We start from the raw sequence: 17,721 nt of genomic DNA, 5'->3' as shown, positions 1-17,721 counted from the left end.
AAATTTTTCAGCTATTTCAAACATGAAAGCCACTTGTTTTTGAAAACTGTGGAAACTCCACTCACATGATCGACTTTCACTCAAAGAAATACCACAGTGTTGCTCATCTCTACTGCACTCTTGGTCGTTTATTTTTTAAAAGGTTTGTTTATATCTTGCAGTCTTCAGTAGAGTGAGAAATAAATTCAGAACTTCAACAAAGTGAGAAATAAACTTTGAACTCCAGTAAAGTGAGAGAGAAACTCTGCATGCCATTCCTTTAATCAATACCATGAAGTGTTTTTTATGCTACCATCACATGTAGACACAGTAAGCCTATAAAGATATATATACATATATATATATATATATATATATATAGTGTGGTGTTAAAAATAAAAGTGCATATAAGCCATCTTAATCATGTGTTTTGAAAAATTAAGCCAATACTCCAAACAAAATCTTGGAAGTATAATGTATAAAAAGATTCAAGATCTAATCTGAAGATTGTGGAATACATAATGATGAGCAATAGATTATTTAGTGAATGTATAACTAACACTGAAATATGAATGTAAATTCCTTTTATCTTGGAACACATCATAGAGGAAGTTTTTCATGCATAATAAATTTAGCAAGCTACCTTATTTATAATTTTATTTTATGATTTCCACTACTGGAACCTTTTGAAGAGAAATTAGTCAGTGCTAAGAAAAATAAAAATCTATTTATTCCTTTTCTATTTTTTTCTCTTCACACAGTTTTTTTTAAACATACTTTTTCAAGAATTCCTGTAGATATTTAGCTTTCTTTATATTCTCTCAGAAGAAAAACACATATTTCAAGGCATCTATAAAATCTATAAATACAATGAACAGAACTTTATTGCCCAGAAATGATGCTCATTCAAGGTGAGAATATCTTCCTAAATTCTGGATTTCTTTCAGATGGCTATTTTGAAATGTTTTGCTTTATTTCAGTAAGATTTTAGTATTTCAGGCAACTTGTACATCTGTGAGTCTTGAATTGTGTTAATCAAAACAGCTAAAAATAAGTAGTGGTGCCAATGAATCTTCAAAGCAAGATTTATAACACAGAAAGACCATAGTTCAAATAGGACAAAATGTGTCTGAATATGATTTTAAAATAAGTATTTAATAACATGCCAGTAGTAACTATTTTGATTTTTAGTGACAACTGAGGAAAGTATATATTTACTTTCAAATCCTGGGAACTTTTCTGGGACTAAGATAAAACATCAGCCAGTTTTAACATTGTGAGTCAATGTTGTATAAGGGGGTTTCTTACAATAATGAAGTGTCCTCAATGCCTTCTCGTTTAAGATTTAACTATGTAGGATTCCAGAATCAAATTCAAATGGGGAAATAAAAGTAAAAAGCAACAGTAGAGTTTATTTAAAATATGCTTTTTAACTTTTTGCAGTGGAGACCACTTAGAACAAGATCCAGGCTTAAAAGATTGAAGTAAAGGAGCAGAAGTTAGCCAAAGCCTATTAATACAATGAGTACATCCAAATTTTTACAGTGACAGCAGAGCCAGTTCACTCAGAGGTTAGTTAAATAATTACTTTAAGGACTCACTGTCCTTTCTGGGAAAATGAACTGTGTAATGTCAAAAGTTCTCACGACGTGAAAAATTGGAGCAGTCATGAACATGGATTAACACCTATTCACAAAATACTGGCTTCAGTTACTGAATTACAGGAGGCACATTAAATGTTTATTTAACATTTTACAGTTAGCATAGTTGTGCTGAAATCACAATACCCACTTATCTCTATTAGACAGATGTCACTTGGCCCATTGTGATTGCCAAGTCTAATGCAGGTTCTACATTATAATCGTGGGTATGTTTGGCTGTGCTTGCCTTTGATTATGGGAGGAAGAATGTAAATAAATAGGGGAAAAGTTGCTGTAAAATTTTTTTGGGGGGATAACTTTTTGGATAACCGTTCAAAGGTTCTTGAGGAAGACTGAGATTTGGGGTTGATTGTGTGCACTGCTGTATCCCAATGCTTAGAACAGTGCCTGAAACAGTTAAGAAATTTAAAAAAAACTTTCAAATGAATGAATTATAGTAATACAAAGCATTGATAAAAGAATAACTTAAAAAGACACCCTATTTGGAAGATCTCTTTTCCAATTATAAGAGTATTCAAAAATATGTAGAAATATTATTCCTTTTACTCACTTATTATGGTGCTGATAACTCCTCATTCAATTAGGTTGGAATGAAAATACCAAGAGGGAGAATCATTGTATTCACAGAAAAATCTATGGTATGTTTTAGATGTCTATCATAAATCATGTCATCAATAGAGAATCTCTATAATTTCATTGTCCAAATGTGTTTGGCTCATGAATTTACCCCATAGTTGTTACTGTTTATCTTTCTACTACTTCCTCTAATTTATCTTTTCCCCCAAAAATGCTCCCATCTTTGGTTTTACATTAGTTTTCATTACTATTCCTATTACATTAACAAATGCAAAGGAATAAAATTATCAAATTAAAAAGTCCCAAAGTAAACTCATTATCTTCATCCCAAATTTGGTCCCATCCAGTCCTGTTAAGACTTTGTAAAATTAGAAAGTACTAGTACTAACCTAAAATCCTTAGTGTAATCTTAGACCACTCCTTCATTCTCTTCATCCAACAGATCATCAAGATTAATCAAGATTTTTTTCAAAAATCTATTTCAAATTAATCACCTCTTTCACCTTTTCTCTCTTATCACCTATGATCAGGCTCTCATCATATACCAACTCTTCTCTTGCAAAAGTCTTTATGGTTTTCTTACTCCCAAACCTAATGTCATCCATGTTTTTCAAGGTTTCTAAAGTTACCTTCCCAGATTATAGGCATAACATTCTCAGTTCAAAATCATTTCCCAAGCCCCTAAAGGCTACAAAACGAAATCCAGCATGACAGTCAGGATCCATCATAATCTTTGTAGCCTGCATCCCTCTACTTACCTTTTGTGTATCTGTGTTTCCAGACCTCATGACCCTCTGAACATTACATGTACAATATTTTGTCAATTCTTTTGCTGTTATTGTTTTAATGACTTGATGTGTCCTTTTTGCCTTCAACTTCAATAACCCCTACTTATCTTTTAAGGTTTACATCAGGTGCTAGTTCAGTATTAACATTCCTCCGTGTTGATTTCTGTTTCTTCTACCTGTACAGTAGGTTAGACCTAATCCAGTCCATACTCCACTTAATGACCCAACTGACAGCAAAAATTGATAATTATGGAAATAAACCTCAGATGAATTGTGTTGAATATTACCAATGTATTTTATAGATCTTAAAATAATGTTAATTCACAGACTAAAGATGAAAATACCTAAATCAATGAAATATGTCAATAATCAAACACAGTACATACAAGTTGTTAAAGATGAAGCCTTTTAATGTCAGTATTTTGACCCTCACACTTTGATGTTTAAGACTTTATTTATCACTGAAACAAAAATAGTGCAGCCTCTGAAGTGACTTTGATTAGTTTATTTCTGTTCCAGTGCCCTTTCATTTTTATTGGCTCTGTGAAAGTGATTCATCTTTTCTTTCTTTTCACTCAGCAGTACCTCTGGATTTCATCTTCAAATGGAATATTTAGTAGCAAAGATCATCACAGGTTTTAGGCTATTCTTTATTTAGAACATAAAATAATGTCATTAATACATACTATTAATTGTGCTCTTACTCTCTACCAGGCGTCATATTGAGTGTTTGTACATGGATCCTTTCATGCAATTATCTCCCACCCTGTGATGTAGACACTTATCATCTTCATTTATAATTCCCATAACTACTTTTAAAATGACTTATAAGCTGCCTTTAAAATAGAAACATTTAAATACCAGCAGAAATATAAAGTGCTAAACTTCATTAATCATCAAGGGAATATAAATTAAAACTACAATCCATTACTGCTACATAGAATGGCTAAAATTAAAAAGACAGACATACCATCTGTCTGATATAGAACAACAGAAATTCTAATACACTGCTTAAGGGAGAAAAACATTGGTCAATTTCTCTGGAGAACTGTGTGGCAGAATCTATTAAAGCTAAAAAAAAAAAAAAAAAAAAAAAAAAAAACCATTTTCTTTAACCCAGCAATTCAACCCCTAGTTAAATACCCCCCAAAAAATGTTCACCAAAATATACAAAGATATTCACAACAGCACTATTTGTATTGATAGAAGCCCAAACTAAAAAATACTAATGCCCACCAATAGCAGAATGGATAAATGAACTGTATTGTGCATTCAACTCAAATAATTCACCCACAGCAAGGAGAATGAACAAAATAAATCTACATACAACAGCACAGATGTATCTTGTAACTTAATGTTGAGCAAAAGATGTCAGATACTAAAGAGTACATATGATTTTATTCCATTTATATAGAATTCAAAAGAGATAAACAAAAGATGGTGCTAGAATTTAGAATAGTGGTTACCCTTGGGAGGTTGATTCACATTATATTTCTTGGTCTGGTTGTTGATTACATGGATGTGTTCAGTTCGTGAAAATTCGTCGATTTGCATACTTATGATTTTTGCACTTTTCAACATGCTGTCATTTTTCAATTAAAATTTTATGTGTAAAAGTAAACATTGGCTGTTTTTCCTAAGATTGTGGCCTGAGGCTGGAGGACAGTAGCCATCTTGTGACCATGAAGCAACTTCATCGTAGATTCTTTCTTCAATTAATGCACGATTGTCAAATTAATTGACTTTAGGCCAAATAAATATGATTTGGAAATAATGGAGAGTTTCAATTCCATACCAGAGCGTCTTTGCTCCATCTCTGGTCCCATCCCCCACCATCTCACTCTCCCGCCCCCAGACTCAGAGTCTCCCTGCAGCTGCTTCAACTTGACAATCAGTCTCCTGCCTCATGGTTTCTGCCCTGAGCTATTTCATCAGCTTCAAGTGCTCTCCCTCCAGAGGTATCTGCAGAGTTGGCTTCCTCATTTCTCAAATGTCTTCTCATCAGAAGACCTGCCTTCACCTCCACATATAAAATAGCAGCATTTCTCCCTACTCTCTTACGTTTATTTTCACCACTGATATTAGTATCTATGCCACTTAAAAACGTTGCTCACTCATTGAACTGCCTCTATCCTCTCAAACCTAAGCTCTATCAGGTCAAGAGTTTTGTACTGTTTGTTCATGGTGATAACCTCAATGCCTAAAACAATTCCTGGAAATATATAATAGGTGTATGATAACTATTTTTGATTGAATGATATTAAATATGACTTTATTAAAGCCAACAATCTCCAGGAAATCCTAATGTCTCTTCTTCTCTAAGTTGAAGCAGAGAAAGTTTGGTGGAGAAATACCACAGGCTGATAGCAAGGTGGGAAGTTGCTAGGTCCCCTGAGCCATGGCCCTCACTCCCTGCAGTGTAGCTGGTCCTCCTCTCAAAAATCACATCCTCAACTTTTCAGAAACATTTTTAAACGTCAATTGAGAATCCCAAAAGTCTCCCATTGTCTTTTCACTTCCTCTGTATGCTTTTGTGTTTTCTCTTCAATACTCAGGCCCCCAGGCAATAAAGAGCTTCCCTATATTGGGAGATAGGCAGGCCCCAGGGTCAGCGGCAAAGTTTCTTAAGATATCCAAATCATATCCTACTGCATATACGTGCATACAAATGTAATCACTGACTCATTTAACAAATATCTATCCCGTGTTCGAAGTGAGGGCTGGGGTAGGGAGTGTGGGGTGTGGATATAATGACAAATAGTTTCAGATGTTTCCTGCTTTTAGTGGAGCTTGCATTCTAGTTTAAGGAGTGTCTTAGGTTGGATGTTTCAGAAACAGACCTGAAACAAGTACATGGAATCTAACGGTTTACTTGGGAGATGGTGGGGAGAGGGGAGAGGGGAAGGAAGGCAGGGAAAAGTGTGTTGAAGAGCTGTTAGTGCTCTGGGCAATTGAGGCTCAATGCTGCTCTGGCTTTCTAGGCTATGTCACAAAGTACACCTCAGAGCTGTCTCACCTAAGGGTCCATCAGCTTTCAGCTGTCACCGGATGAGGGCTGCTCCTGGGACATGAACCCGCTGGTGCTTTGGCCAGCCCCCTTGTGCAGGTTGAGTGGACTTTGTGGCTAAAGGAAGCCTCAGGCAGAGAAGATCGGGTGCTTCAAGTGGGAGCCCACCTAGTGGGAGCCATAGGAATGAGGGGCCATTAGAGAGGCACCCACCCTCTGCTGCAGAGGACTGATAGTACGCCAATTAGGAACAAAGGAAAAGCCAAGAAAAACAAAAGAGAACTAGAATGACCGGGTAGCTCTCTTCAGTTGGCTAAGAAAAGTCGTCCTGAGTGTGTGATGCTCAGCTGAAATATTCAAGATGAGAGGAACTTGGTCCTGCTTGCATCAGAGGAAGAGCTTCCTGAGGCCAAGATAACATCCAACACATCCAGGATGAAGGAATTAGTTTGGTGTGTTTAAGCAACTAAGAGGCCTGTGGAGTCAGAGTGAAGTAAGCAAGGAAAGGGAAGGAAGGGATGTAGTCAGAGGCATGTGGGAAATGGAGCAGGTGCCGGCCACCACTGGGTTTCAATCATGGGAATTCCATGAGCCTACATTCATGTAAAAGGTATAGAGGCATTATATGTACACGTATGTATGCCTGTATATCTGGGTATTCATTAGATATACATTTTATAAATATAGGTACATATTTACATAATTATTTGTATACAGTAATTATGTACTTATTTATAAACACCAGTCTAACAGGTGATGAAAATAATGGAATCTTTTTTCATTCCCAGTCATTGTGCAGAAATGAGCAGTGTAGATGAGTGAGTGTATATTTTGTGAGCCCTGGTTGAAGTCTCTTTGAATAACGCTGTAAATGTCTAGTCACATTTTACCAGGACACTGCTGGTGAGAGTTACTGAGAAAGCTCTATCGGTGGGGAGCCAGTTGGGAGAAGAAAAAGGAAAAGAGATGGTTGACAGGTAAATGTAAGTTAATACTCATTTCATTTCTTGATGAAAACTCCTTAAAGGAAAGAAGTATTATAAAATGAAAGGGACTGAAAATAAATTTAAAAACAAAATCGAACTTGATGGTTAACTTTTTTTCTTTTCCTATTATTTTTCTTCTTTTTAGTAATATTGGCTGTCACAAAACCAGGGATCTTGAGTTTTGAGTGACTCACTCCAGGACCCATCTCTAATTTTTCAGGTCTTGCTTTTTCCAGCTTCAAAGTTAGCGGCTGGTCTTCCCTGGTGTCACAGTGGTTGAGAGTCCGCCTGCCGAGGCAGGGGACACGGGTTCGTGCCCTGGTCCGGGAAGATTCCACATGCCAAGGAGCGGCTGGGCCCGTGAACCATGGCCGCTGAGCCTGCGCGTCCGGAGCCTGTGCTCCGCAACGGGAGAGGCCACAACAGTGAGAGGCCCGTGTACCGCAAAAAAGAAAAAAAGTTCACGGGAAAGGCAAAGACATGATTTGACTTAAATTCAGTATGCATTGGCATTACTTACAGTGATTTTGAGAGCCTTTTCACAAAGGAGAAAAGATTACTGCATTGACAGTGAAATTAGAGAATTGTGCGGGCGCAGTGTGTTGAGTTGGCAGGGAAACGTTTGTGGTAATCCTGTTTTATGCAAATGATACAATAGCAGGAGAAAATCAGCGAAGCAGGATTGTTCTCAGTTGTTTTAAAGGCAAGGGGTCATGGAGACAATGCTGATACGGGCTTGTTTTTAATGGATTTAAAATTCATTTCTAACCTATTGAAATCTTGCATAGCATGTGTAATGACTCACTGTGAGTTATTGCTGAGAGGGAGCTGGATAATGGAAAAGGCAGAAATATCCACGTTCTTTCTCTAGGGGCCCTGCCATCCGCCTTGCCATCACTCTCCATCCTGTAGAAAGCTCACGATTGCCTAATCAACATCATCGTCGAGGACTGAGCCTTAAACGTCAGCCAGAGAGAGTGTTCCATCCCCAAACCCAGCTCCTGGCCCAGTTTTATAAGTTATACACTTGGATAATCCCTTTGTCATCCAGATGCTATGGGGCCAGCTGTTCCCCACTGAAACATAATCATCTTTCAATGTTCTTCATAAACATACTGATTGGGAAACAGGAGCAATTGCATCAAACCAGAAGGAATTCAGGGGGAAAAAGGTTGTTTAGAAAGAGACCATTGCTCCCCCCAAAACTTGCATGATTCCCATCAGAGTGATGATTTCTAACTTTTGCTATAAGAAACTCAAAATGACCTGGAAATATGAAGACAGTTAAGAAATGAAAGGCTCTCTGACAAGATTAATTTTTACCCTTTTCTGCTGCTTTTAAAATGCTGTGTGTTGAAGTCAACCCAAATGTCCCTCATTGTATAAATAGATTAAAAAAAAAGTTGTGGTGTATTCTTACAATGGAAGAATATTCCACAAGAAAAGGAAATGAACTACGGATAAATGCAGCAACATGGATGAGTCTCAAATGCATTATGGTAAGTGATTCCACGTACATGACCTCTTCTGAAAGATTCTAAACTATAGGGGGAAAATGAGATCAGTGCTTGCCAAAAGCTGGGAATGGATGAAAAGAATTGACTATAAGGCACAGTAGACTATCATTTGAAGTAATGGAATTGTTCTATAACTTAATTGTGGTGGTGGTTACCTGACTATGGCTATATGCTTTATTTTGTCAAAACTCATAGAATGGCATACCGAGAAAGGGTGAATTTTACTGTATGTAAATTATACATCAATAAATCTTATTTAAAAAGTGTTCTTGGGGGCTTCCCTGGTGGCACAGTGGTTAAGAATCTGCCTGCCAATGCAGGGGACACAGGTTCGAGACCTGGTCCGGGAAGATCCTATATGCCGTGAAGTAACTACGCCCGTGTGCCACAACTACTGAGCTTGTGCTCTAGAGCCCACGAGCTACAACTACCGAAGCCTGCATGCCTAGAGCCCATGCTCTGCAACAAGAGAAGCCACCACAATAAGAAGCCCACACACCACAACGAAGAGTAGTCCCTTCTCACTGCAAGTGGAGAAAGCCCGTGCACAGCAACGAAGACCCAACGCAGCCAAAATAAATAAATAAAATAAAATAAATTAATTTAAAAAAAGTGTTCTTGGTTGAAAACTACATTTCTTTTTCATGTTTTTTAGAAGAACTGCATGCCACTCTTGTTTTCTTCCTGTAATATGTCCTGGTGCATGCTATGAGGTGCTATGGCTGAATGGTCCTTCTGTGTTTGCAGGTGTTACATGTTCCTTTGATTTGGTGATGTAAGAGGAAACGAAGGTCATAGATATTTTCTGCAGCAATAAAAGGCAGTTTTGTTGAAGACCTGCCTGCTTGTTACCAATACAACATAAAGATTCAATGTAATTAAGATTTTTGAAATATGTTTCTTATTCTTTAGAGCTCTTTTAACTTAACTAACAGAAATCTGCTTCAAGGGAGATCAGCTCAGTGCTTTGTGACGACCTAATGGGTGGGATAGGGAGGGTGGGAGGGACACTCAAGAGGGAGGGGATATGGGGATACATGTATGCATATGGCTGATTCACTTCGCTGTACAACAGAAACTAATACAGCATTTTGAAGCAATTATACTCCAATAAAGCTGTATTTAAAAAAAAAAAAGAATGTATATCCTTAACAGTACTCAGTATATACAACACTATTCATAGTTCACTTCAAATGTTACCCTTAAGCAATGGGAATATTCCTTGAGCAAAACAAATAAATCACTTCAGTGGAAAAAAAAGAAAAAAATAAGAAATCTGCTTCAAGCTGGAGTTATAAAAGAAAAATTGAAAGCTAGTAGGGTAAGTTGTGAAACAAATAATGTGTTATGATGTTAGAAATGTATTTAACTGGCTTGGATTCTTCAAAGAGATCAATGATATTTTGGTGGTTTTAGAACATGGTGTAAATCCTTTGACACTATTTCCATTAAAAGGTAGAAGATCTGTTTCCCTGCCTCTGTGACTGCTTTGATCAGTACAATAGAGCAACAGTGACATTGTGTGACTTTGAGCAAATCACTGAAAGCCTTTCAGTTTCTACACTATGGAGTTAGAACACTTGGTGGTAGAGCCCTGAGCCTAACTCCCCAGAGGCTGCCATGTTGTGAGGAAGCCTAAGCTACATGGCAGGGCCATGTGTAGGTGTTCCAGTTGACAACCACAGCTGAATCCAGCCTTTGAATCATCACAGCTGAATCCAGCCTTTGAATAATCCCAGCTCAGGCAGAAGATATGTGAGTGAAGAAAGCTTCAGATGATTCTAGCCTCCAGCCATTTAAGTGCTGAGTCATGAAGCATCATGGAGCAAAGACAAGCTATCCTCACTGCGCTCTGTCCATTATTCTAACCAACAGTATCTCTGACCATAATCAAAGGGTGGTTGTTTAATGGCATTAAATCACTACATTGTAGGGTAGTAGGGTAGTTTGTTGTGCAACAGTATATAACCATGAAGAGGCATGGGAAAAAAATCCAAACACAACAAAACACCTTAAAAGTCAGAGACTATTTTAGATTTAAGGCAACTAAAGGAACCTGACAACTAAATGTAATACATGATTTTCATTACATCTTCAGTTGCAAAAACAACCTAAAGAAAATATTAGGGACAAAGAAGGACTTTTCAAAATAAACACTTGTTGGGAAAAAAGAAGCAGATTTAAGATAAAAGTTAAAAGAGAGAGAGAAAGAGACAGCAAACTTAGGCTCTGGAGTCATTCAGCCTGGGCTCAGATTGTTGCTCTTCTCTTTGCAAGCTCTGATACCATAGATAGATAAACTCTCCTTCCACTTATAGGATTGCTAAGAGTATTTAGTCATCTTACTGGTATATGGATTGAAAGAGACTGTATATCTTGTGTAAGATGGTTGGAACAGTTGCCAGCATAGAATAAATTCTCAAAAAGTATCATTACTAATAGGGACTATTTTCAACACAAGGAAAACCATTATGAACCCAGGCAATAGCTCCCTGTCTTCCTCTCAGCTCCTCTCTGTATGTCTATTTTAATCTTCCCCCTGTCTTTGCGGAATGGTTTGCCTTCCTTCTGAATGAATGTCTTACTTTGCTGCCCTGTCTCTCTTGAGCTTCTGTGTCCTCTGTTCAAGCAAACAGTCCAGACTCTTCAGTGTCCTTCAAGCTCATTCCCAAATATCAGGAAGAGATAGTCTGATTATAGATCTTGGGTCATTCCGATCCATTCAGATTTAGAAACAGGTTAAACAGGATCCTGTAGTGGAAACATGGTTGTGAGGCCAAAGATTTCTTAGAAAACAGCTCTAAGAAAGGAAAAATGGGCTCGGCAGACTCTTCTTAATTAGAAGATAATTTTAACATAAATTGGCCATGGAAATAAAATTATTTTCATTTTAGGTCCATGGATACCATTTTAACTGGGAAAATTAGAGTTGTATCTGGTGTTTATAATCTTAAGAGAATGTAGGAGATGGCCAACTGAGATTGGGAAACCAGGGCTTAGAGGAATGTCTTGACCTTCTAATTCTTCCATTTTTAAAATCATTCCATTGCAATAAAATGATTGTGAAAAAACTATTTTTTTTATCTTCTCTGAAACCAGTAGCCTAGAAAAGAGCAAAAGAGAGTGTATTGGTGACATCATTTTATGTCTTGTGAAACAAATGTTGTATTTGTTGTACTTAAGTTATTGCAAAACAATAATAAGCTGTTTTATAATCTCTTAAAATATTTTAAGTGCATAGTATTATATAGAATATATTCTTGTAAACACTCCAGTAAAGCATGTGCTACAGATAGAACTTTGATAGTCACAAATCAGATGTGTACCAAAAAAAGAAATCTCTATTATACAACTGTACATACTTTCCTGATCACTGATAATCCATTTTCACTCATTATTGCAAAACTTAATATAATCACTTCTGGTGGAATTGCTGCATTGAAGACTGTGAGGGTTTAAAATTTTAATTATATAGCTAAATTACCCTCCACTGTTGTAATACATAGCCCTTGTCCAATTGCCAATTCACGTTTGTATATTTAATGAAAAGTATATATTGGCTATACTTTTGTTTATATATTTGTTTTTCTTCTCCCAGATGAAATTTAGATATATTTTCTTAAGTTTACATAAAAATTCATATAAAAACTCCAATGTGGATTTTATTTATTATTGCATTGAATTTAAGGAATAATGTGTGGAGTGAAATATTTACAATATTGAATTTTCTCATCTAAAATTTGTGCATGTTCCTCTGAATGTTAATGTACGTTTCCCTTTTGTGGAGTTTCTTCTTGTATACCTTACGTTTATATCCTGGTAAATTTATTTCTAGACATTTAAGAACATTTATTACCATTTATGAATAGTATCTGAGATTTGAATGTTAATCTTACATCTGACAACCTTGACAAATTCTTTTCTCGTTTTTAATGATATTTTGGTTTCTACTCAGATTTTTTGGGCAGATGATATCATCTGTTAATAATGCCTGTTTTGTCATTTTCTTTCCAATCAATGTACATAATTCCTTTCTTATTTTATTACATTGGCTATGATCACCAACACAGTGACCATGATAGCTATCCTTGCTTTGTTCAAGACTTTGATAGGAATTCCTCTTATATTTCACCAATAAATAGGATTTTTGCTCGAAGCTTCTAATAGATACCAAATACCTACTTAAGGCTGAGTCCTAAGAGTAAGTCATCCACGAGTAAGCAGCAAAATAACCATAAAGTGGGCTGAACCCAGAAATCAGAGAGAGAGTGATGGGTCTGATCAACCTGAACAGGTGGCTTCTATCAGAAAAGAATTCCTGTGGGGAACTGATGGCAACCTTAAATAACTAATTAACTAACAAACTAAATGGATGTAAAAGGATTCAATTATAAACCTAAAGTTCTTTTGAGAACATAAGCAAGTGATTTTCTATTTTGTTAATCAGGAGAGATATTGAAAGGTAGTGCAGGTATAGCTGAGATCAGATAACAACTGGCAGGAAGATCCTGGGTAATAAATATCTCTAAACAGAAAAATTAATTACAAAGATTTGGAAATCATGAGGGAAACCAAAGCCATTTGAGTACAACTCCAAACATTCTAATATGCAATTACTAAGAACCCCAAATAGAGATAAAGGAAAAGATAGAGGAGAGTAACAATTAAATAATGGGAGAAATTTTCTCTGAGTGGTGGAAAGATAAATTCTTCATAGTTAAAGGGCTAAATAAGTTCCTCACAGGACTTCCTCACAAGTCTCATAAAATGAGACTTGGCATATCCTGGAAAAATTCCTGAACTTCAAGCATAAATAGAAATTTATACCAGACTTAAGAAAGAAAATATTCCTTTAAGAAATGGAGAAATATTCATATTCGCATGGTAGCTCCAAGGCAAACAAAACTAAAAAGAACATAAGTTTTACAATATAATGTAAAGAAGGAGAATTTAAGGTTGAAAGTACTAACAACATAAAGGAACATTATGTAAAATAAAAGGCACAATTATTAATGAAGATACAAAGATTATAAACCAATGAATATGACAGCTAAATCTGCAAAACAAAAACAACCAGAAGTGCAGGGAGACCTTAATAAAAAAACAGAACTATGGTGAGATATTATAAGTACCACTTTAAGAATCAGTAAGCTCGTGAACAGGAAATGAGGAACACAATCAAAAATTGATTTTGTGATACAGCAAATATTTATATGTAGAGAATATGCAATTCTCCCATATCTAGGGGACATTTATAAAAATTGATTATATAATTGACCACCCAAAACAAAAACAATCAATTTTATAAGCCACATCTTCTGATCATAATATCCAAACATAATAAAAATATGTCCAGAAACTGAAGAATTAAAATTATTAAACATAATACCAAATCACCTTTGAGTTAATTAGGAAAAAAAAGTTAACATGAAAATCTACCAATAAATGACTATAAAGAGTAACACTTCACACCAGTCGAGACATAGCTAAAGCATAATCACAGGAAAACATATAGTCTGAAATGCTTTCACTTTCCAAAGAGAAAGAGAATAAAGGAAAAAAATGGTACTTCATAGCACTTAGTATATGGTAGATAATCTTCTATGTTCTTTATCTATATTATATTATTTAAGTCTCACAAAATTTTAAGAGGGAGATTATTATCACTATTATTTAGATGAGGAAACTGAGGCAAAGAGCGGTTAAACAGCTTCACAAGTGTAACACAGCAAGTGGTGGCACCAGTCTTCAAAGCCAGAGAAGTCTGGTTCCAGTGTACACTCTGAACCACTATGTTAAAACTCATCTTAAGAAGCTGGAAAGGGCTTCCCTGGTGGCGCAGTGGTTGGGAGTCCGCCTGCCAATGCAGGGGACACGGGTTCGTGCCCCGGTCCGGGAAGATCCCACATGCCGTGGAGCGGCTGGGCCCATGAGCCATGGCCGCTGAGCCTGCGTGTCTGGAGCCTGTGCTCTGCAACGGGAGAGACCACAGCAGTGAGAGGCCCGTAAAAAAAAAAAAAAAGAAGCTGGAAGAACACATATATAAATGAAAATAGAAAGAGGGAGTGGATAAAGATATAGAGTGAAATTTTAAAAATAGAAAATAAAAGATAACAATGGATAAACAAATCCTAGACGTAAAATAGATAAATATAACTAGTGGATAAAAGGGAAAGTAAAATAATATTCACTAATAAGAACGAAAAAGAGGGTACATAGGTGAAGAGATGAAACAAATGAAATGATTATATGGAATTCTATGACATAAAATTAGAAAGTTTAGAGAAAACATATACTTTCTTAGAAAAATGAATATTATCAAAATTGACATCCAAATTTGTAAAATCATGAAGAAACCAATTGCCTAAGGAGAGAAGGAAAACAATCATTCTTTAAAAAATATGAAAATGGCACTAAAACCAAATGAATGATTGCTATGTTTTTCAGTATAGATAAGTTTAATGTTAACTCCTTAGTAGAGGAAAAAACTTGGAAAGCTCTCCCCTCTTCATAATATTAAGTCAGAGATTCAAAAATAATACACTGTGAAAAAATAAGGTGGGTTTCAGGAATACTTCAACAGTACAATATCAGAAAAATCTTTCCATTTTTTTGTATTGTCAACAAATTAAAGAAGCAAAAACACTACATATAGATATTAAAAGAATTTGAGAAAATTCTTCAGCAATTGAGCATAAAAATCTAAATAAAATAAAAATTAAACTAATGTTCTCAAACTTCAAAAACTAATGGCTGCCATCCTGATTAAGCACTAAATCCATCCCCATTAAAATAAAAAATAAGACACAGATGTCCGCCCCTGTCATTAATCACCACTACTTTATAAGACCTACTAAAGGGGAGAAGATATTTACAAATGATATGTCCTATGAGGCGTTAATATCTAAAATACATAAACATCTCATACAACACAATATCAAACAAATGAAAAACAACCCAACTCAATTAAAAAATGAAGAAGACCTGAAAGGACATTTTTCCAAAGAAGTCATACAGATGGCCAATAGGCACGTGAAAAGATGCTCGACATCACTAATCATTAGGGAAATACAAATTAAGACCACAATGAGATATCACCTCACACCTGTTAGAATGGCTGTCATCAAAAGGGCCACAAATAGCAAATGTTGGCAAGAATGTGGAGAATAGGGGCCCTTTGTACACTGTTAGTGGAATTGTAAACTAGTGTAGCCATTGTGGAAAACTGTATGAAGTTTCCTCAAGAAACTGGAAACAGAACTACCATATGACCCAGGAATTCCACTCCTAGGTATATATCCAAACAAAATGCAAACACGAATTTGAAAAGACATATGCACCCCAATAAATGATTTATGATAGTCAAGTTATGGAAGCAACCTATGTATCCATCAACAAATGAATGGATAAAGAAGATGTGAGATACATACACACACACACATATATACACAATGGAATATTACTAAGCCATAAGAAATGAAAATTTGCCATTTGTGACAACATAGATGGACCTGGAGGGTATTATGCCAAGTGAAATAAATCAGACAGAGAAAGATAAATACTGTATGATGTCACTTATATGTGGAATTTAAAACTTAAAACAAACTAATGAATATAACAAAAAAGAAACAGAATCACAGATATAGAGAACAAACTAGCTAGTGGTTACCAGTGGGGAGAAGGAAGGGGGGGCAAGATAGGGGTAGGAGATTGAGAGGTACAAACTACTATGTATACAATAAAAATGGGGGAGGAGCTTCAAGATGGCAGAAGAGCTCATGCAGCTCAATATCAAGAAAACAAACCCAATCCAAAAATGGGCAGAAGACATAAATAGACATTTCTCCAAAGAAGTTATACAGATTGTCAACAAACACATGAAGGAATGCTCAACATCATTAATTATTAGAGAAATGCAAATCAAATCTACAATGAGATATCATCTCACACCAGTCAGAATAGCCATCATCAAAAATCTACAAACAATAAATGCTGGAGTGAATGTGGAGAAAAGGGAACCCTCTTGTACTGTTGGTGGTAATGTAAATGGAGCCACTATGGAGAACAGTATGCAGGTCCCTTAAAAATCTAAAAATAGAACTAACATACAACCCAACAGTCCCACTACTGGGCATATATCCTGAGAAAACCATAATTCAAAAAGAGTCATGTACCAAAATGTTCATTGCTGCTCTATTTACAATAGCCAGGGCATGGAAGCAACCTAAGTGTCCATCAACAGATGAATGGATAAAGAAGATGTAGCACATATATGCAATGGAATATTACTCAGCCATAAAGAGGAACAAAACTGAGTTATTTGTAGTGAGGCGGATGGACCTAGTGACTGTCATACAGAGTGAAGTAAGTCAGAAAGAGAAAAATAAATACTGTATGCTAACACATATATATGGAATGTAAAAAAAAAAAAAAAGAAAAGAAAATCGTCAGAAGAACCTAGGGGCAAGACGGGAATAAAGATGCAGACCTACTAGAGAATGGACTTGAGGATACGGGGAGGGGGACGGGTGAGCTGGGACAAAGTGAAAGAGTGGCGTGCACATATATACACTATCAAACGTAAAGTAGATAGCTAGTGAGAAGCAGCCACATAGCACAGGGAGATCCACTCAGTGCTTTGTGACCACCTAGAGGGGTTGGATAAGGAGAGTGGGAGGGAGGGAGATGAAAGCGGGAAGAGATATGGGGACATATGTATATGTATAACTGACTCATTTTGTTATAAAGCAGAAACTGACATACTATTGTAAAGCAATTAAACTCTGTTAAAGATGTTAAAATAATAAATAAATAAATAAATAAATAAAAATAAATAAATAAAAAATTTTAGAAAGCACTCAGAGACCCAGGGTCCATCCTGTTTCATTCACTAAGAGGATTCCCTTAACTCTTTTGATTCTCAGTTTGTTGTAGTGCTTGATATATTGTTGTGTGTTGTATGAATAAATAATGTACGAATTTTCAAAATAAAAGTAGTCTTGAACTTGAAAAAAGATAAATAAATAAATAAGATACAAAGATATATTTTATAGCATGAGGAATATAGCCAATATTTTGTAATAACTTTAAATGGAATATAATCTATAAAAATATTGAATCACTTAAGTTGTAAACGTGAAACTAATATAATATTGCCAATCAACTATACTTTAATAAAAAAATAAAATGTATGTAGTTACACTACAC

Source organism: Mesoplodon bidens (assembly GCF_964165515.1).
Source record: "Mesoplodon bidens genome assembly, chromosome: 15".
Lineage (NCBI taxonomy): Eukaryota > Metazoa > Chordata > Mammalia > Artiodactyla > Ziphiidae > Mesoplodon > Mesoplodon bidens.
Note: the sequence above shows the minus strand (reverse complement) of the source record.